The 18,569-nt window shown below is 43.6% G+C and overlaps 1 protein-coding gene across 3 annotated transcripts in view; it reads left to right on the top strand.

The window, feature by feature from the left end:
* EPB41L4B (erythrocyte membrane protein band 4.1 like 4B) overlaps positions 1 to 18,569 on the top strand; it is a 150,805-nt gene that overhangs the window by 81,834 nt on the left and 50,402 nt on the right. The gene's annotated exons all lie outside the window — the stretch shown is intronic.

Here is an 18,569-nt window from a genome sequence, read left to right as displayed (position 1 = left end):
TAGAGTGATCTTTCTAAAACACAGTCTGCCTGTGCCATTACAGTGCTTGCCATTACCCTGAGGATGAAGTCCAAGGGCCTCTCTGTGGAATTCCCCACTCTGTGTCTCCATCCTCTTGCTCTAGCATATATCCCCCATTTCTCACCATACTGTTGAAAATCCTTCAATGCCAAATTGCTTGTGGTTCCTGGCATGCACCACACCCTGCTGTTACTCACATCTGTGCCTTTGCAAATACTGTTCCTTCTGCCTAGAATTCTGTCACTCCCATCCCTTCCCCTAACTCCTGCTCAATGTCTGCCTCTGCCCAGACATCTCCCAGGGACTCTGACGGCCCCACCTCTGCAAATCGGGTTAATTTCTATGTTCCAGTAATAACCCCCTCCCTTTCTACCCCCAACTATAGCAACATTGCACTTACAGCTTTGTATTAAAATGGGCTCTTTTGTTTATCTCATCCTGGAACCTGTACACTGCATCAGTCTGAGCTTTGTGTCTTACTTGCCTTTGTTCCCCAGCACCTGACAGATAGCAGGTGCTCAATGAATGTCTGCTCAGCAAATGGATTATTCCACATTCATTTGAAAGGAGATGTCTAACCAGATAACAGGCAATAATACATCATCTCTGGGCTGGTCTGAAGGTATCTGAACAACCTTATCCAGTATGGGGGCATCATACTGTGAGTAGGACATTGACCACCATGTGACTTCTAGATTCAGTTTCATCATCTGAATATTACTCAGTGTGTCAACTGTGTTCTCATTTGAGGCATTCGTATCATGCTGTACAGGGCAGAAGAAAGTCCAGCCACGCGACATTGGAAACCCCGGTAGGTAGACATTGATCTGCACTAATACATAGGGGCTAGTCATCTAATGCTAGGCTTTGCATTCTGCATGTGTCACTTCACTTCCTGACTACTCTGTGAGATGGGTAGTATCCTGTTTTTCATAGATAGGGAAGCTCAGGCTTAGAGTTTAACCAAGCAGCCTGTATTCCAGAGCCTGTGGTCTCAACTGCAGTGCTCTCTTGCCTCTCACCTTTCATCCCACCATTTGCAACCGTGGGGATCCACATCTGCGTGAGACTGCTAGATGATGTTGAACAGTTCACTCCACTGAAATCTAATTGCTAACCAGAGAGCCATCCACTCCCTCCAGCCATCTAGTAACCCCTGTCCATCTGCATTACCACCACACCGGTAGGTAGCTAACTGTCCATACAGCCCCCACCAGTGTGGCCTGGTAACCATGTTCCCTCCACCATCACCGCTACCAGTCATAACTGTCCATACCTCCCACACACACACACCAGGGCTGGTAACCTTGTTCATCTCCGTCACCTGTGATCTAATAACGCTGTTTACTGCCTTCTCCCCAAACACACCCCCTCCAGTGGTCTAGTAACCCTCTCCACACCTTACCACCCCTCCCCCAGTCTAAAAATCGTGTCCGCACAGGCATCATTCAGCAGTAGTCCCATTTTCAAAGAAGCAGAGATTGGACATTATTCTTAATGAACCACTGCTTATTTGAGACGATCCACTCTATGGCTTCCTTCCAAAGAGCTCACAAATGAACAATGTCTTCTGGAATATTACTTGACAGTAAAACTACACTCACTATTCCATGACTAATGGAATTAACTTTTACATTTTGGAACTCAGGTATGTACTGGTTTATCATCTATTCATGTTTCTGTGGTCCCTTAGAATATCCAACAGTGTATTGACAGTTGTCATTTGATTGATGTAATTCATGCCAGAAGTTTCTAAATCCTGCCAGGTAATTAATTACCTTGGTCTTCAAAACCCTTTTACCTATTTCATTTATTGGTCTACCATTTCTGTTGAAGATGGTTCTCCTTAACCACAAAGATGGAGGAATAAGGACAGTGTTGGAATTCCTCTCAGTCCTTCTTGTCTGTTAATATTGCACCATCCTTCCAGGTCAGTGACTCCAGCCTCCTGGGTCCCACTCTGAACACGAGTAATGACAGAGTCGTTTTGTTGCCCTTGACTTTACAGCTTTTAACTAGTCCTTTAAAATCTGAGCTCGTTAAAGAACTCCCTGAACAGCCATATTGATCCCTTCGGATCGGTATTTCCCAAACTTAAGAGTTCTAAATCAATTCCCTGGCTGACCAAGTCTTCCAAACGTACCACGAAAATACCCTACATTGGTCTAGGATGATTTGCTTCCACTGTCTCGCTACAGGAGGCAGTGGACAGATGCAGAGGCGAAGCATAAGGGGGCGGAGAGAAAAAGCAAGTCACTGTTAAAGGTCCCTTGCACATGAGAAATGGCACATTTTAAGAAACCCTGGGGGGTATCAAAAAGACAAACATGTAAAATGGACATTCAGCTAAGCCTTAGCAAAAGAAATCCTCAATAGTTCTGCAAATAGGCCCACTTCTGCCAAAATTAGGGAGCTAAAGAATGGCTTGGACAACTTACTAAAAATGTGGATTGCGGCATTCTAAATGTTCAGTGGTAAGACCCAAGATCCTGCATTTTAACAGCCCAGGACAGCCTGAGGTGGGCAGTCCAGGTTTGCTTTTCACTTTGGGAAAGCAAAGCTACTTATCTGCTTGTGTTCATCCTTATTTTAATGCCTCAATTTTAACTCTCAGTAGAGGTCAACTCTCTTTTTTTTTTTTTTTTTTATAGGCATAATGTTAAGTCAATGGATGGACACATCATAATAAGTAACTAGATCTGTCTGCTCAGCAAAGCTGTGCACTTCCTTAGGCCCAAGGTGAAGCAGAAGAATGTGAGCATTCTAGTGGTTCTTTATATGGCTTTAATTTCATCATTAACCGGCCCCTTGCAATCTATCAAACCAAGTCTGTGTTCTGCCCTCCCTTCCCACTTCAGAAGCAAGGGACTAGTGAATTCCAGCTGTTGGAGAAGGACAGGGTATGTGTATACACCAGTCTAAGCACCTGGGCTAAGACTGGAGCCCATGATTGGGAAACATATGGAAGTTTGCAGAAGTAAAATGGCAAGACATTGCCAGCCAGATGAGAGAAGGATTAAAGGGTCCACAGGGTGGTGGTCTGGTTTTGTCAAGGGACAAGAGCCCTGTAGTTCTCTGATTAGGTGAAGTGTGGAAGCTTTGGAATCTCACACGGTTTGAATCCCAGCTTTGCCACTTACTAGCCATGGCACCTTTGGCCAATTTCTTCTGGACAGCTCATTTTCCTCATCCCCAGATGGAATTTACCAGTATCTCACTGATAAGAGAATTATCAATAACTGACATTATATACAAAAGACGTTTTGCACGGTGTTTGATGCTAGATGGTAAGAATTTTTAGTCGTTTTTGAGATGTAAGGTCGTAGCTGTCCATGTGGACAGAAACAGGCCAAAGAGATTCAAAATAGCTCAAGGCCGGGTGTGGTAAATCACACCTGTAATCCCAGCACTTTGGGAGGCCAAGGCAGGTGGATCTTTCAAGGTCAGGAGTTTGTGACCAGCCTGGCCAACATGGTGAAACCCTGCCTCCACTAAAAATGCAAAAACTAGCCGGGCGTGGTGGGTGTGCCTGTAGTCCCAGCTACTTGGGAGACTGAGGCAGAAGAATGGCTTGAACCAGGGAGGCAGAGGTTGCAGTGAGCCAAGATCACGCCATTGCACTCCAGTCTGGGTGACAGTGTGAGACTCTATCTAAAAAAAAAAAAAAAAATTCTAGCTGAAGAAATGGTATTTCCAATAGATTGATGGCTTGAGATGTATATTCTAAGTTTAGCAAGGGAAAGGGGTGTTTGGTTCCAAAGGACAGATCAGATGTAAGAGCATTAACACATATATAAAGACATGTCTCTTTGAAACTAACAAACTCAGAGCAGAAACACCATGGGGATCTTTTGAGGAAATAAAAAAGAAATAGAAATGATATTTCTGTCCAAGAATACTAGGAAATAACTGTCCAGGCAGAATGTGGACAATGCTTTCCCATCTGCACATGGCAGAATTGGCATAGAGTAAAGAATTGGTGAGATGGCTGAGAGTCCATTCTGCTGGTACGATTGGGACTCAGAGGCTTGGAGAATTGAAACAGAGCGTCTGCTCCATTTCCACCTTGTCTAATTTGGGATTTCATCTTAGACGAATTGGAGGAAGATTTTAACTATTAGGAGACTGAGTGGAAAGTTAGTAACAAAAGGGAACCAGTGTGCTTTGTTGCCATTTTGTTGTTGTTTTGCTTGTTTATTTGTTTTTGAGACAGGGTCTCTCTCTGTCACCCAGGCTGGAGTGCAGTGGTGCGATCATGGCCCACTGCAGCCTCCACCTCCGGGGCTCAAGTGATCCTCTCACTTCAGCCTCCTGAGTAGCTGGCATGCACCACCATGCTTTGCTAAATTTTAAAAAAATTTTTGTAGAGATGGGGTCTTGCCATGTTGCATAGGCTGGTCTGAACTCCTGGGCTCAAGCAATCCTCTTGCCTTGGCCTCCCCAAATACTGGGTTTACAGGGGAGAGCTACTGCACCTGGCCTGTTGCCTTTTTTAAGATAGATAATACAAACAGTAGTAAAAATTCAAATACAAATAGCCAAAAGTTACTTTTCCTTTTCACCTTCTTATTCCCCAGTTTTCTTTGGAAGCAAACATTGTTAGCATTTTTCCTTGTCAATCTAGAGCTACTCCATATATAAACGAGCGTATATTTATTTAACCAATCAATATTGATGGACATTTAAGCTGCATCAACTCCCTCAAGTTACAGTAGTGCTGCCATTCTTGTACCTTGTGTTTGTGCACTTGAACAAATCTATCTGTAGAATAAATTCCCTCGAAGTAGCATCCAGGTCAAAAGGTATGTGCATATTTAAGTTGGATATTGTCTAATGAAATTTCTCTCCAAATATATTCCCCTGTTTATACTCCCCCCAGCCCACAGACACCCCCAGCAATTATGACAATGCCTTTGTGACCTCACAGGAAGCAAATCATAGCCTTTTCTAGCTTTTTTTTTTTTTTAAACTTAGTCTGATGGGTAAAATCCAGAATTTCTGTTTTAATTACATTTCTCTATGAACAAGGCTATGCACCTTTTAATCTTTCTAAAGATGGTTTGTTATATGTTTTCTGTGAACCATCTGAAACCCCTGTTCTTGAGTCATGCTCGTTAATAAAGATCAGGCTGATGAAGTACAATTAACCATATCATCTTAGCATTTATAATAGTGAGTAAAGGGAGGGTTTGAATGAGTTGATATTTACCAGACAATTTTTTTGAAAGTAGGTTTCCAGGCCAAGCGTGGTGGCTCATGCCTGTAATCCTAGCACTTTGGGAGGCCGAGGTTGGTGGATCGCCTGAGGTCAGGAGTTCAAGACTAGCCTGGCCAACATGGCAAAACCCCATCTCTACTAAAAATACAAACAATTAGCTGGACCTGGTGGCGCATGCCTGTAACCCCAGCTACTCAGGAGTCTGAGACAGGAGAATCGCTTGAACCTGGGAGGTGGAGGCTGCAGTAAGCCAAAATCACACCACTGCATTCCAGCCTGGGTGACAGAGCGAGACTCTGTCTCAAAAAAAAAAGTAGGTTTCCAGAAATTCAGGTAACAGTCAGCATGATACTGCCCTGCAGAGCCGAAAAAGGGAATGTGGGCAACATAAAGATAGCAAAGGCAAAGGAATTGATTTCTAATGTCTGTGTTTCCTTTCCTGTTTGGGAGGGTATTGAGAACTTTCCACTCAGGCTTCTTAGATGCCCGCCCAGACATCATGATTTCCCTGGTGCATTGACTAAGGAAGGGTGGATGTACTTCTAGTTACAATTAAAGTTCCAATATATTACAGCCACATCCCAAGAGTCACCTGTGGTTTTATTGGATGAAAGGCTGCAGAATTTAAAATATTAAAACTGCTGTAGTCCAGGCCATCCACTAAAAAAGGATTAGAATAATTAGAGGAACATCCCTGTAGGCTCATGTTATAAGAAACCCACAGAAACCTCCTAATCGTCCCCTACTGAATGGTGAATGCTTTAAACATCCACGTTCTGCACTGAGACCTCAGAAGGAAGAGGTGTTGCTATGCTAATGCTCAACCAGCTCCATTCCCTGGCTGAATAATGGACACTGTCTGTATTAAAGGCAATTAAACCATCAAGCCCTTAAAATTCATATCAGTGTTACGGCTTCGGAGGCTAAGGATGTTCATAATAGAAGCTTCTGAAAAACCTGCAAGAATTGGGTAACAGAGAGAGAATCATTTGAGGAAATTTTTAAGCACTAATGAATACCAAAATAAATTAATCCTCATCTGTATCACCCTAGAAACACATACCCAGTGTTCAGCTCCAACTCTGGCTCACACTGGTGTCTTGTGCAATTAGAATGTCTAAAACCTACTCTTAACAGATTATGCATCTTATTCATCTAACCTGAACTACATTCCAGGATGAATAATGTTTTAATTTCATTCATTCAGTGAGCCGGATGGCGTCTGGGGAGTGGAAAAATAACACTTTCCAGCTCATGCCTGAGTCTGCCGTAGCTCTGTCAGAGTGCACAGGATGACAAATAATCTGCTATGTGGACATTATTTTACACTCACAGCTGAGCTTTTGTGACAATTATTATTTTTGTCTTACTGTCCCTTTGGGGGCTCTCATATAATACTGTTTGAGGATGTATTTAAAGAAGTGGTTAGGGGAAAGTCTGTTAATGCTGTTGCCACCTGAAAAAACAGAATAAAGGCACAGGAACACAGAAATGAGAGGCAAAAAAAAAAAAAAAATCTGTAAGAAACCCAGAAGTGACCGGGCACAGTGGCTCATGCCTGTAATCCCAGCACTTTGGGAGGCCGAGGTGGGCAGATCATTTGAGGCCAAGAGTTTGAGACCAGCCTGGCCAGCATAGCGAAACTCCGTCTCTACTAAAAATACAAAAATTAGCCAGGCGTGGTGGCACACACCTGTAATCCCAGCTACTCGGGGGGTCTGAGGCAGGAGAATCACTTGAACCTGGGAGGCAGAGGTTGCAGTGAGCCGAGATTGTGCCACTGCACTCCAGCCTGGGCGACAGAGCAATACTCCATCAAAAAAAAGAAAGAAACCCAGAATGAAAAGTTCAGCTTATTAGAAGTGACTGTTGCAAGGCAAAACGACTATATTTGTGTTGTTTTTTTTTTCTTTAGGCAAGAAAAAGATTGAATAAACTTGGTCATGAGCCTCTGAGCAAAAACCAACTCATGAAATAGTAATTCTCTGGACTGCACACACATGCACACCTGTGAAGGCACACACACAGTGAGGAAGCCATTGCAAAACCTAGCAAGAATAGCATCACAACAAAACAGCCTTTCTGGCAGAAAAATGTCGGGACCTGCTTACACCTATTTATTGAAATCATTTGATAGTTGTTTGCCAAAAGAAAATTCCAGACTCAGAGATGGAAGCACATATCCTGTCCTACCTCACACAGGACTCAGACCCAGGAATTACTGAACCCCAAAGGCTCTTGTCAGTCCTTAGGATGTGGGATGTTACTCTGCAGTTTTGCAGAGACTACATAATGTAGTTAGGAACAAGTAGGGAATTCATGTCAAAAGTGCAACTTTTATGAATAGATATTTGATAAATTACCTAAGGAGAATTAAATTTTAATGCACTGGAACTAATTAATTGAATAAAGTTCTGCTATGTTTCTATGCAGTGCTGGTATGTTGAAGAAGATGCCATCTTTGGCTCCAGGTAGCTAATCATCATCAGATTGAGAGCTCCCCATCTAGCATGGATTCATACATCAACTGTGCTAGCACCAGAATAGCTTGCAAAGTTGATTGTTTGGAACATTTCTTGAAAGAAATGCAAATTTGGAAAAGTTTTGTGCCAATTAGTCTCTATAAAGGAATCTAAACTACACCCAAAAAATGCAGTTTTGACCTTTTTGTTTTGTTTTTTGTTTTTTTGAGATGGAGTTTCACTCGTCACCCAGGCTGGAGTGCAATGGCGCAATCTTGGCTCACTGCAACCTCCACCTCCCGGATTCAAGCAATTCTCCCACCTCGTTCTCCTGGGTAGCTGGGACTACAGGCGTGCGCCACTATACCCGGCTAATTTTGTATTTTTAGTAGAGATGGGTTTTCACCCTGATTGTTGGCCAGGCTGGTCTCGAACCCCTGAACTCAGGTGATCCGCCTGCATTGGCCTCCCAGTGTTGGGATTACAGGCGTGAGCCGCCACGTGTGGCCAATTTTGACCTTTTCTGAAGAGAAAGATGAAGTAGAGTCAACCTTCTCGCTAGTCTTTTTTTAAGAAATAAGACCACTAAGTTGCTATAAGAAATCATCCCTGATTAATAGATGCCACATTCATAACGTACCACACTTCTAAGATGTCGATAGAATTTTCTTCGAAAATCCATTATGAAGAAAGTACAGTGTTTCAAATATAGACTCTATTTGCTGCCAAATAGTATGCTTTCCCTGAATTCAATAAGAACATGTAACAATATATCAGTCTGTTTAGTCTCGACCAAATTAAAATTGAAATAAGCCACAGCTATCTGGGAAACCAGAATGAGTAAATTGTACTTTCTCTCATCTCTCAGTCGGACATGGCACAGATCAAATTATATCACTGAGCTATAGTTCCTGGCATACAAATGCTTAATGTCCAAAAATGCAGTGTCTGCCACCCAGATAAGTGAGTTACCTAAGGTCACGTAGGCAAACAGCACCAAAGCCAAGCTAAGTGCCAACGCGTGTTCCTTTTTTGTCATTAGATTGCTCCTTCCAAACACATGGCAAAGCAGTATTGCCTAGCAATTCAGAGAGCCCAGGTTACCTGGGTTCAAATCCCACCTCTGCCATTTACTAGCTTTGTGACTTGAGGAAAGCTCCTTGGTCTTTCTGCTCCTCTTTCCTTATGTATAAAATGAAGATAATAATAATTGTCCTTTCTTCAAATGGTTGTTGGAAGATTAACTAAGTTAACTGATGGTAAAGTACTAGGCACTCAAAAATGTTAGCTTTTGGGTTTTTTTGCTCTGTGAATATTTAAAGAGCATGATTAATGCACTGGTGTTCAGTCAGGAGGTATGATTCTGGCTGACACCATCTGCTGTAAAAACACACTACTTGAGTGAATTCTCGTAAGAGAGTCCCAGTTGGAGAGCCACAGTTCCGGGCGAATGGACTGGGTATGGACTAGTGGCAGGGCTTCCTGACTTTTTCTTGTCCTTGGCACACATAGAAAGTGATGTATAGCATGCTGGGACAAGCAGACAAGGCTGCTTGAAGCTCCAGGCTCCCCATGTCCTGCCCACTTACTCCAAGGACTGGGAGAATAAGTGGTTCAGCCCACTTGCAACCCTTCTGAGGCTTACCAGTTGGAAAGTTCCACTGAGGTCCTTGTCAGCTTATCCCCAATGTGTTAGTTCTGATTAGGAATATGGAATTGTCCCCATTGAGGCTAAAAGTAAAACAGGAACCAGTTTGTCTCAACCAGCTCCTCCAGAAGGTGTGTGGAGAACTTGTGTGCTACCTGTGAGTCTACTGTGTGGGCTACATATACACTGATCCTGCCGCCAGGAACCCCAACTTGGAGTTAAGACGCATGACATAAAGAGATGAGGAGTAAGTCCGAGTTCAGGCAGCACTTGATATGGGCGCACTGAGCAATCCAGACGAGATGTATGCGACTTTGGATAGGGGATGTTCATTGTATTTCCTACTGCATCAGCTGGCATAGTACCTATGGGGGACTTCTTGACCATCCAGACATGGGCATTCTGTTAAAGGTGGGGAATCTGTTGATTTCTTGGCCTGCCTGGCTGATGATTTGGTTGCTTAGGAGGTAGAAGAAACCCTGCAGGTATTACTGTTGTAAATTCTAGCCAGCAAGGAAGACTGCATTGGAAATGTGTAAGTAACAAGATCCATGGAAGAAAAAAACCCTGACATCTCAGAATCATTAACATGAAGTGAGTGAAATCCAGGGCTTAATTCTCCACATATTCTTTTTCTTCTTGTTGTTTATATTCTTTTTTAAAATTAATTTGTGTGCGTACATATTAGGTGTATGTATTTATGGGGTATATGAGATGTTTTGAAACAGGTATGCAGTGTGAAATAATCACATCATATATATTTTACTGTTTAGAAAATCCAATTTCAAAATGTCATGGAAAATAGACTTGAATATTTTTTTACATGGGCTGTGAATTTAGAAAGCATAGATAATCAGAAAGAGAAAGGCTTTATGAGCCTCTCAGATGAACCCACAATTTGTAATAGTATTTTAAAGAGTAGGAAGGTGGAACATATGATCAAAAACAAAGGGGCACAGAACTTTTTTTTTAAGGACTCCAAAGTTTTGTAGATGCTCACTTCAGTTGGGGCAAAAAGATGAGCAATATAATGACACCCAGTTTTGAGGATGGTATGTGAGACTAACCGGCAGAAGCAGAGCTACCCAACTTTTGTTGTGCTTTTTTCTTTTTCAACAAGGAAGCTAGTCACTATACTAACTGCAGAGAGTGAAGAGAACAAACAGAAGAAAATTGAAGTCCAAGATAAGAGAAAGAGTAGTCAGGAAATATTTTACTGCTTTTTGATTAGCTCAAGTCTTTAGGCTCAGAAAAATGGTCTCCCAAAACACTGAGAAAATTTGCACTTGTCATTGCTGAGTCAGCATCAATACCTTTGAAAAAGTCTTGGGAAAATGCTAGACAAGTAGATGGACAGTTTTTTTTGGAGCGTGAATTCCAAAAACTAGACTGATAAGCTGGATTGCAATACTGAGGAAAGTTTGAGAACAGAGTCTATTGTAAGCACTTAGTAAAGGAAGCAGTGTTGACTTAGGAACAGCACAGATTTGCTGAGAATAAGTCATGCTAATCTTTCAAGATTTTTAGTAAGCTAAGAGTGGAAGAACTGTCTAACCTGATAAGTAGAATTTGTCAGAAACTGACATTTAATGGTGAAACACTAGATAATGTATAAACTTCAGAAATAAGGCAAGGATAACTGCTGATATTCAATATTATTCTGGAGACCTTACCAATGGAATAAGCCAAGAAAACAAAATTAGGAATAACTACTGGAAAGGAAGAAACAAAATTCACGTGATTCTCTTCTTAAAATCCAAGTGAATTCCAACTGATGAGAGTTGTGCAAAGTGGTCAGAGGCAGAAATATCCTAAAGTCAGCAGCTTTGTATATCCATCTAGTCATTAAAAAATTAGACGATAGGGGCCAGGCGTGGTGGCTCACACCTGTAATCCCAGCACTTTGGGAGGCCGAGGTGGGCAGATCACGAGGTCAAGAGATCGAGACCATCCTGGCCAACATGGTGAAACCCCGTCTCTACTAAAAATACAAAAATTAGCTGGGCATGGTGATGCACGCCTGTAGTCCAAGCTACTCAGGAGGCTGAGGCAGGAGAATCGCTTGAATCCAGGAGGCGGAGGTTGCAGTGAGCCGAGATCACGCCACTGCACCCCAGCCTGATGACAGAGCGAGACTCCGTCTCAAACAAAAAAAAAAAAATTAGGGGATATGTAATAATTAAAAAGATCTCATTTTCAATTGTGACAAAACTGAAAAATATCTAGGTAGGAATAAAGTTATGTTCTATACATTAAAGAAAAAGTTTAAAAATTCTAACTGAAGGACATTTTGAAAGATCTGAGCAAATGCAGAGAAATATGTTCCTTATGAATATATTCTTTCAAATTAATCCATAATATGTAATGCTTTAAATCAGAATTCCAGTGGGATTTTCTGGAAGTAACTTGAATTCTGGAATTCAAGAATTCAAGTTACTATCACAAAAGGAATCTAGAAGACTAGGCACGTGATAACAGCTAAGAAAAAAAACAAAAGAAAAATAATGATGTGAGAAAGGGAATAAGATTTATAATGTCACATACGTGTATATATTAAAACAAAAGTAATTAAGACAGTCTGATATAGGGTTAGATTAGTAGAACAATAAAAGTATGAAGGCACAGAGGCTCATACCTGTAATACCGGCGCTTTAGGATGAGAAGTGGGTGGACTGCTTAAGGCCGGGATCTGAGACCAGCCTGGGCAACATGATGAGACCCTGTCTCTACAAAAAAAAAATGAAAAATTAGCCAGGTGTGGTAGTGCACACCTGTAGTTGTAGGTTACTCGGAAGGCTGAGATGAGAAGATTGCTTGAGCCCAGGAATTCACGGCTGCAAGTGAGCTATGATTGTGCCACTGCACTCTCGCCTGGGCAACAGAGGGAAACCCTGTCTGTAAAAGAAAAAAATATATATATATATGTATGAAGAATCCAAAAAGAGGTTTTTATTGTATGTAAGTCATGGGCAATGTGAAAACTGAAACTACTCTAGGCATTTCTTACAGAGGGAATTTAATTCAGGGAATTGGTTATACAAGGGCTGAAAAAACTAAGAAACTTAATTGGACAGTGAGGTAACCAATAAGTTAGCAACAACCAGAACCTGCTTATCACTCCTAGAGCTGGAGGGACAAAGGGAAGTGGCAGTGTTATAGCACCCAGGAGCTAAGGTAGCAGGAAGACAGTCTAGAGGGAGCTGGAGCCACAGAGAACTCATGGCTGCTTTTGGAAGCATCACCAGAGGCAGGAAGAAATGAGGGAGAAATACCCTGACTTGTCTCCTGTATTCACCCTCCAGTCCATGTCAGTGCCTCCCATTGGCCAAACCTATGTAAAAGCCAGAGGACAGGGAGCCCGAGAAGTAAAGTTTCCTTTAAACAGAGTAAGTCGCAGGGGAGCAGGGAAAGGATCTGAGAGCACTCATGAAAATGGTGGACACATATGAAGATGGCACCGCAAGTTCATGGGGCACGGGTGAATGATTCTTTGGGTGATCTTGGAACAATTGGCTCTCCATTTCAGAAAAAGTTAGGACTTTACTTCACAATATACACATAAACTCCTGATGAGTTCATAATCCAAATGTGAAAAATAAAAGCTGGAAGTTCACTCTCATGCCAACACGGAGCTCAGGCAAGTCCCCTCACCAGTTAGCATGCATTGCCAACTCCAGGCCTTAGCACATGCAGTGCCCTCTGCCCAGACCGCCCTATGCAGTCCCTCCCCCAGCCACTGCCGTCATCCTTCAGGAGCCAGGACGTGCTTCAAGCATCACTACCCCAGGAAGTCTTCCTTGTTGGTTCCAGTTGGGTTGGGCACCCCTATCCCATGTATCAAGGTAGCAGTGAGCTCCTTGAAGGCTGATATGGTTCGGCTGTGTTCTCGCCCAAATCTCATCTCAAATTGTAGCTCCCACAATTCCCAAGTGTTGTGGAAAGGACCTGGTGGGAGATAATTGAATCAGGGGGCAGTCTCCCCCCTGCTGTTCTTGTGGTAGTGAATAAGTCTCATGAGATTCGATGGTTTTATAAGCGTTTCCTCTTTCGCTTGGCTCTCATTCCTTCTTGTCTACTGTCATGTGAAATGTACCTTTCACCTTCCACTATGATTGTGAGGCCTCTCCAGCCACGTGGAACTGTGAATTTATCAAACCTCTTTCTTTTGTAAATTGCCCAGTCTCGGGTATGTCTTTATCAGCAGTGTGAAAACAGACTAATGCAGGGCAAAGATAACATCTCATTTGTCTTTATCCTTGTGCATGGCACAGTACCAGGCACAAGAGCTGGCCTTCAAATATGTACCAAATGCACTGATATTTCATTTTGTTCTCCGTCTAACCGGTATTAGTTGAGCACCTGCTATGTGCTTAGTACTTTTCTTAGCACAGTGGAGGACGTGAAAACATGTGATGGACAGTCTCCGTTCCTACAGAGTTAACTGTATGGCTGGGAGGACAAGATACATACACAAGGATGTCTTAGCCGGGGGCTTCTGAGGAGGACTTGGATTTTCCTGATGAGTGCACTTGCTGCCTTAAATAGAAGCCAAGACAGATGGGAAGAGGCAGCAGATGGGCAACACTTGAGGCAGCGAGCAGAGAGGCAGGAGTCTGGACTGTGTCCCAGGATCAGGCAGGTTCCTGCTGTGTGACCTGGTCACCTCCCTCCCTGTAGCGAGCCCCCATCCCCCCATATGTAAAATGAGGAGGTTGGACTACTACAGCAATGGTTCTCAGCCCTGGCCACACATTGGATTTAGAGATAGATTATGAAATCATTAGTCTGGGAAAGGGCCTGGGCATTGATACATTTCAAAACCTCTCCTTGTGATATTTTTATCAGCTTTATTAAGATACACATCAATTGTACAACTTAATGTTTTTTAGTGTTTTCACCAAGTTGTGCAACCATCACTGCAGTATAATTTTAGAACATTTTCATCACCCCTAGAAGCAACTCCACACCCATTAGCAGTCACTCCCCCTTCCCCCTGCCCGCCAGCCTGCCTAGTCCTAGGTAGCCGGTAATCCACTTTCTATCTCTATAGATTTGCCTATTCTAGATGTTTTATATAAATGGAATCATATAATACTTGTCCTTTTTGTGTCTGGCTTCTTTCATGTAGTATATCATGTTTTCAAAGTTTATCCATGTCATGGCCTGCTTAATATTTCATTCCCTTTTGTGGCTGAATAATGTTCTTTTGTATGGATAGACCATGTTCTGTCTATCCATTCATCAGTTGATGAATATTTGGGCTGTTTCCACCTGTTGGCTCTTATGAATAATGCTGCTATGAACATTCACATGTAAGTTTTTCATGGAGCTGTTTTCATTTCTCTTGGGCATATACTGGAAGTGGGTTCGTTCGGTCATATGGTAACTAATGTTCAGCTCTTTGAGGAACTGCCAAGCTGTTTTTCAAACTGGCTGCACTATTTTGCATTTTCTCCAGCAGTGTATAGGAGTTTCCCCTGGTTTATTTTATTTTATTTTTGAGATAGAGGCTCCTTCTGTCACCTAGGATGGAGTGCAGTGGCACAATCTCGACTCACTGCAACCTCCACCTTCTGCGTTCAAGTGATTCTCGTGCTTCAGCCTCCAGAGTAGATGGGATTACAGGTGTCCACCACCACGCCTGGCTAATTTTTGTATTTTTAGTAGAGACGGGGCTTCGCCATGTTGGCCAAGCTGGTCTCAAACTCCTGACCTCAAGTGATCCACCCGCATCAGCCTCCCAAAGTGCTGGGATTACAGGTGTGACCCACGGTGCCCGGCCTCCCCCAGGGACTTTAATATTTATCCAGGGTTTAAAACCACCAAACTGGACAATATCTGAGGGGCTCCATTTCTAAAATTCTGTGATTTCTTATCCAGAATTAGATCCCCAGGGCTCCCCCAAAAAGCTCATGTCACTCAGAGCTGGGCTGAGCTGTAGAGTCTGTGATTGGCTTGTTGGAGCATTGATCACTCAGCCTTGTTGTTGAGAGAAAGCCGTGCCCAGCACTGGTCATAATTCTGGTGGTAGATTCCAGAGGATACCATTATGCAATATGCAACAATTTTTTTTTTTTTTTTTTTGAGACAGGGTCTCGCTCCGTTGCCTAAGCTGGAGAACAATGGCTTGATCTTGGATCACACTGCAGCCTGGACCTCCCAGGCTCAAGCAGTTCTCCACCTAAGCCTCCTGAGTAGCGAGGACCACAGCGTGTGCCACCATGCCGGGTTAATTTTTTGTTGTTGTTGTGGAAATGGGATCACCCCATGTTGCCCGGTCTCGAACTCCTAGGCCCAAGCAATCCTCCTGCCTTGGCTGCCCAAAGTGCTGGAAGTACAGGTGTGAGCCATTGTGCCCGGCCCAGCATGCAACAATTTTGACTGAGCACCACGTGTTTGGTTGTCTGGCAGTCCGGGGTCAGGGAGAGGAGAGGCTCTGGTTGGGGGTACATATGGGATTAGGCAGGGCTGGAAGAGCCCCTGCAACCTCACTTATTCTGCAAGCAATAAAGCTTCTTATGGCTAGGCCCCAGTAGGAACACTAGCTTTTCTGGAGTTGGAGGCCAAATGGGAACTGGGTCTTCCCCTGAGAAAAGGGAAGAGAAGAAATGAGATCAGGGTCAGTTCTCACTCTGCATTTACTAACAGGGCACATTACTCCCTTTCACTAAGCCCCAGTGTCTAAGGCGGCACCAGCAGCTTCCTTGCAGGAAAACTGAAAATTAACCATTAAAGTGCCTAGCACAGTGCCAGGCACATAGCAGCCCCTTCTTCCACACTAGATTTCTTTTCAACTGCCAGCTCATGAAAGCAGAGACTGAAGCCTACATCTGTCCTCTGTCACCCACCCTGAAAACCAGGATGTGGGACCTCCTTTCCAGAATGCCAGGAGTCTGATGAACCTCTGTCTCTGGTGGTGGTGACTGTGCAGCAGGCCTCATCCAAGGTCCCTGAGTACTGCTGGACCTTCCAGGGTGGGCTTGACCTCTGAGGTCTCTATGAAGAGGGAAGATGTGCAAACTAGTGAATGTCATTTACATTGTAGTCTGTGAGTGGTATCTCCAGGAGTTCCTCAGGGCACAATCCATGAAGCCATGAGCAACCCCACAAAACTTCTCCATGTTATAATCTTCAGGATGATCCCCCCAGGCGTGTGAGCTGAGAAAGCACCCTAGTCATTCTACTGCTTGCTTAGGAACCTTTGCTCTGCGAAAGACCTTTAACCTGAGCAGATTCAGGCAGCTTCAGGCAGCTTCTCTGACCCTCATCTATTTCTCTCTTCATTTGTTTCTTTCTCTGCCTCTCTCCAAAGTAGCTATAAGATGAAGGTCACACATGCATATTTTATTTGACGTGTTATGAAATGCAGTTTCTCACTCCCTGCATATATATCTTTTTACTGTTTAACTCTTTACTCTGGGTTTCCTTGAAATAAAAAAGTTTTAAATACCACTCACTTTTAACTTGGAAAGACAAATGCATGATACCACCGTGCTCTTCCAAGTCCATGGCAGACATCAATAATCAATCACCGCACTCTTTCCCTCTGAGTTGGGCACAACCTCAGACTCCTTCTGAATCTTGAACTCCAAGCAGAGAGTGAGAATCAATTGGAGCTGGCATGACAGATGATATCTATTTGCCATCCCTCAGGAACACTTACTCAAAGCTTTCCAACTCCACCTCCAGCCCTGCATGTACGCCAGATCTCTGCTACAAGACATCTTTCCCTTTGAGTGTTCATTCTCACACTCTTTGTTACCCATGTGTTGGTCGATCATAATTTTCTCTGCTCAAAGCAGCCCTCATTCTCCACCTCCTTTTTTCTATTAATGATATGCCGTTTGCCTGGTCCTCTAGGTTAAAAAAAATTTGGAGTTTTCTGACCCTTCCATATCTCCATGTTCTCCCTTTCTCAAATCCAGCTAGTATCTCTATCTTTTCCTTTTGATGTTTCTGTGATTTGTCCCTCTCACCTAGGCAATGATAGTGTCAGACCTTTAATAGGCTGGCGGCAGCAAGGAAGAAGGGCAGGGTGGACGACGATCCCCTCAGTTGGGAAGCCCTCTCCAGGCCTTCCAAGCAAAGGGGAATTTTCTGAGCTCCCAGTCTCTGCAGCTCCTTAGGACAGATATTATTTTCACCATATTTGCAAGACAGGAAAAATAATATTAACAGGCTTTGGGGTCCACAGACCTGTTGTCAAATCCCAGCTGCAGAACTTCATTAATCCATCCTTCCTTTCATTCCTCCTTCCTCCCTCTCCCTCCCCTCCCTTCTTCCTTCCACCAAATATTTATGGAACACCTACTATATAACAGGTAAAGGTCTCCATGTTTTTAAAAGGGAATCTTTTCTGTAAAATAGCTAGCACAGTATCTGAGACACACAGCAAGTACTGGATAAATAGTTGGGGAAAAGGATGATTCTCAGATCCAGAAATTTGCGCAGAAATCGCTTAACCCAACTCACGTTACAGTTGAGGGAATGGAGGCTCAGAGTGACTGCTCAAGCTTCTCCTGCAAAGTAGGGGCAGAACTAAGACTTGAGCCCAGGTTTTTCCACTCCAACTCAGGGCACTTTTTGCTGCCTCCATGGGGCATGAAGAGGGTGGATACTCTGGTTATGTTTCAGGTTGGAGAGGCGAGGAGGGATCGTGATTCCCAGAAGCCAAAATCGTGCCTTCTTCCACATTCTTTTACACACACACACACACGCACACACACACATATGCTCACACACACCAACATGTGTGTGCACACACACGCACACACACACACACAGAACCGTCCTTGAGCAAAGTCTCCAGGAGGCAGCCAAGATGGGTCAGAGATACAGCTCATGGGGCAATGTAGGGGAGAAATAGTGCCATTTCTTCTGGACTGTCTCCTGCAACTGCAACACAGTCCTCAATGACACCTCCTCCCAATGTCCCCAGGTGACAGGTCTGAAAGCCCTGCTTACACAGCTTCAAAATATCCCAGAAGGCAGTTCACCTCACTCCATCCACCAGGTTAGTCTAGATCCCACCCTGAGGCAGTCTCCTAACAGAGAGATACTGGAGTCTCTCCCCAACCAGTCACCTCCACACAGTGCTCAAAACAAACTCTCCAAAATGTAACTCCCTTGCTTAAGCCCTTTCCTTGATAACCAGGCACTCTAAGCCCTTCATAACTAGCCCCAGCCTGTAGTAGTCTCCCTTCCTGCTACTTCCCTCCTT

The sequence above is a fragment of the Pongo abelii genome, chromosome 13 (genome assembly GCF_028885655.2).
Source record: "Pongo abelii isolate AG06213 chromosome 13, NHGRI_mPonAbe1-v2.0_pri, whole genome shotgun sequence".
Lineage (NCBI taxonomy): Eukaryota > Metazoa > Chordata > Mammalia > Primates > Hominidae > Pongo > Pongo abelii.
This window is presented reverse-complemented; position numbering and strand designations above follow the sequence as displayed.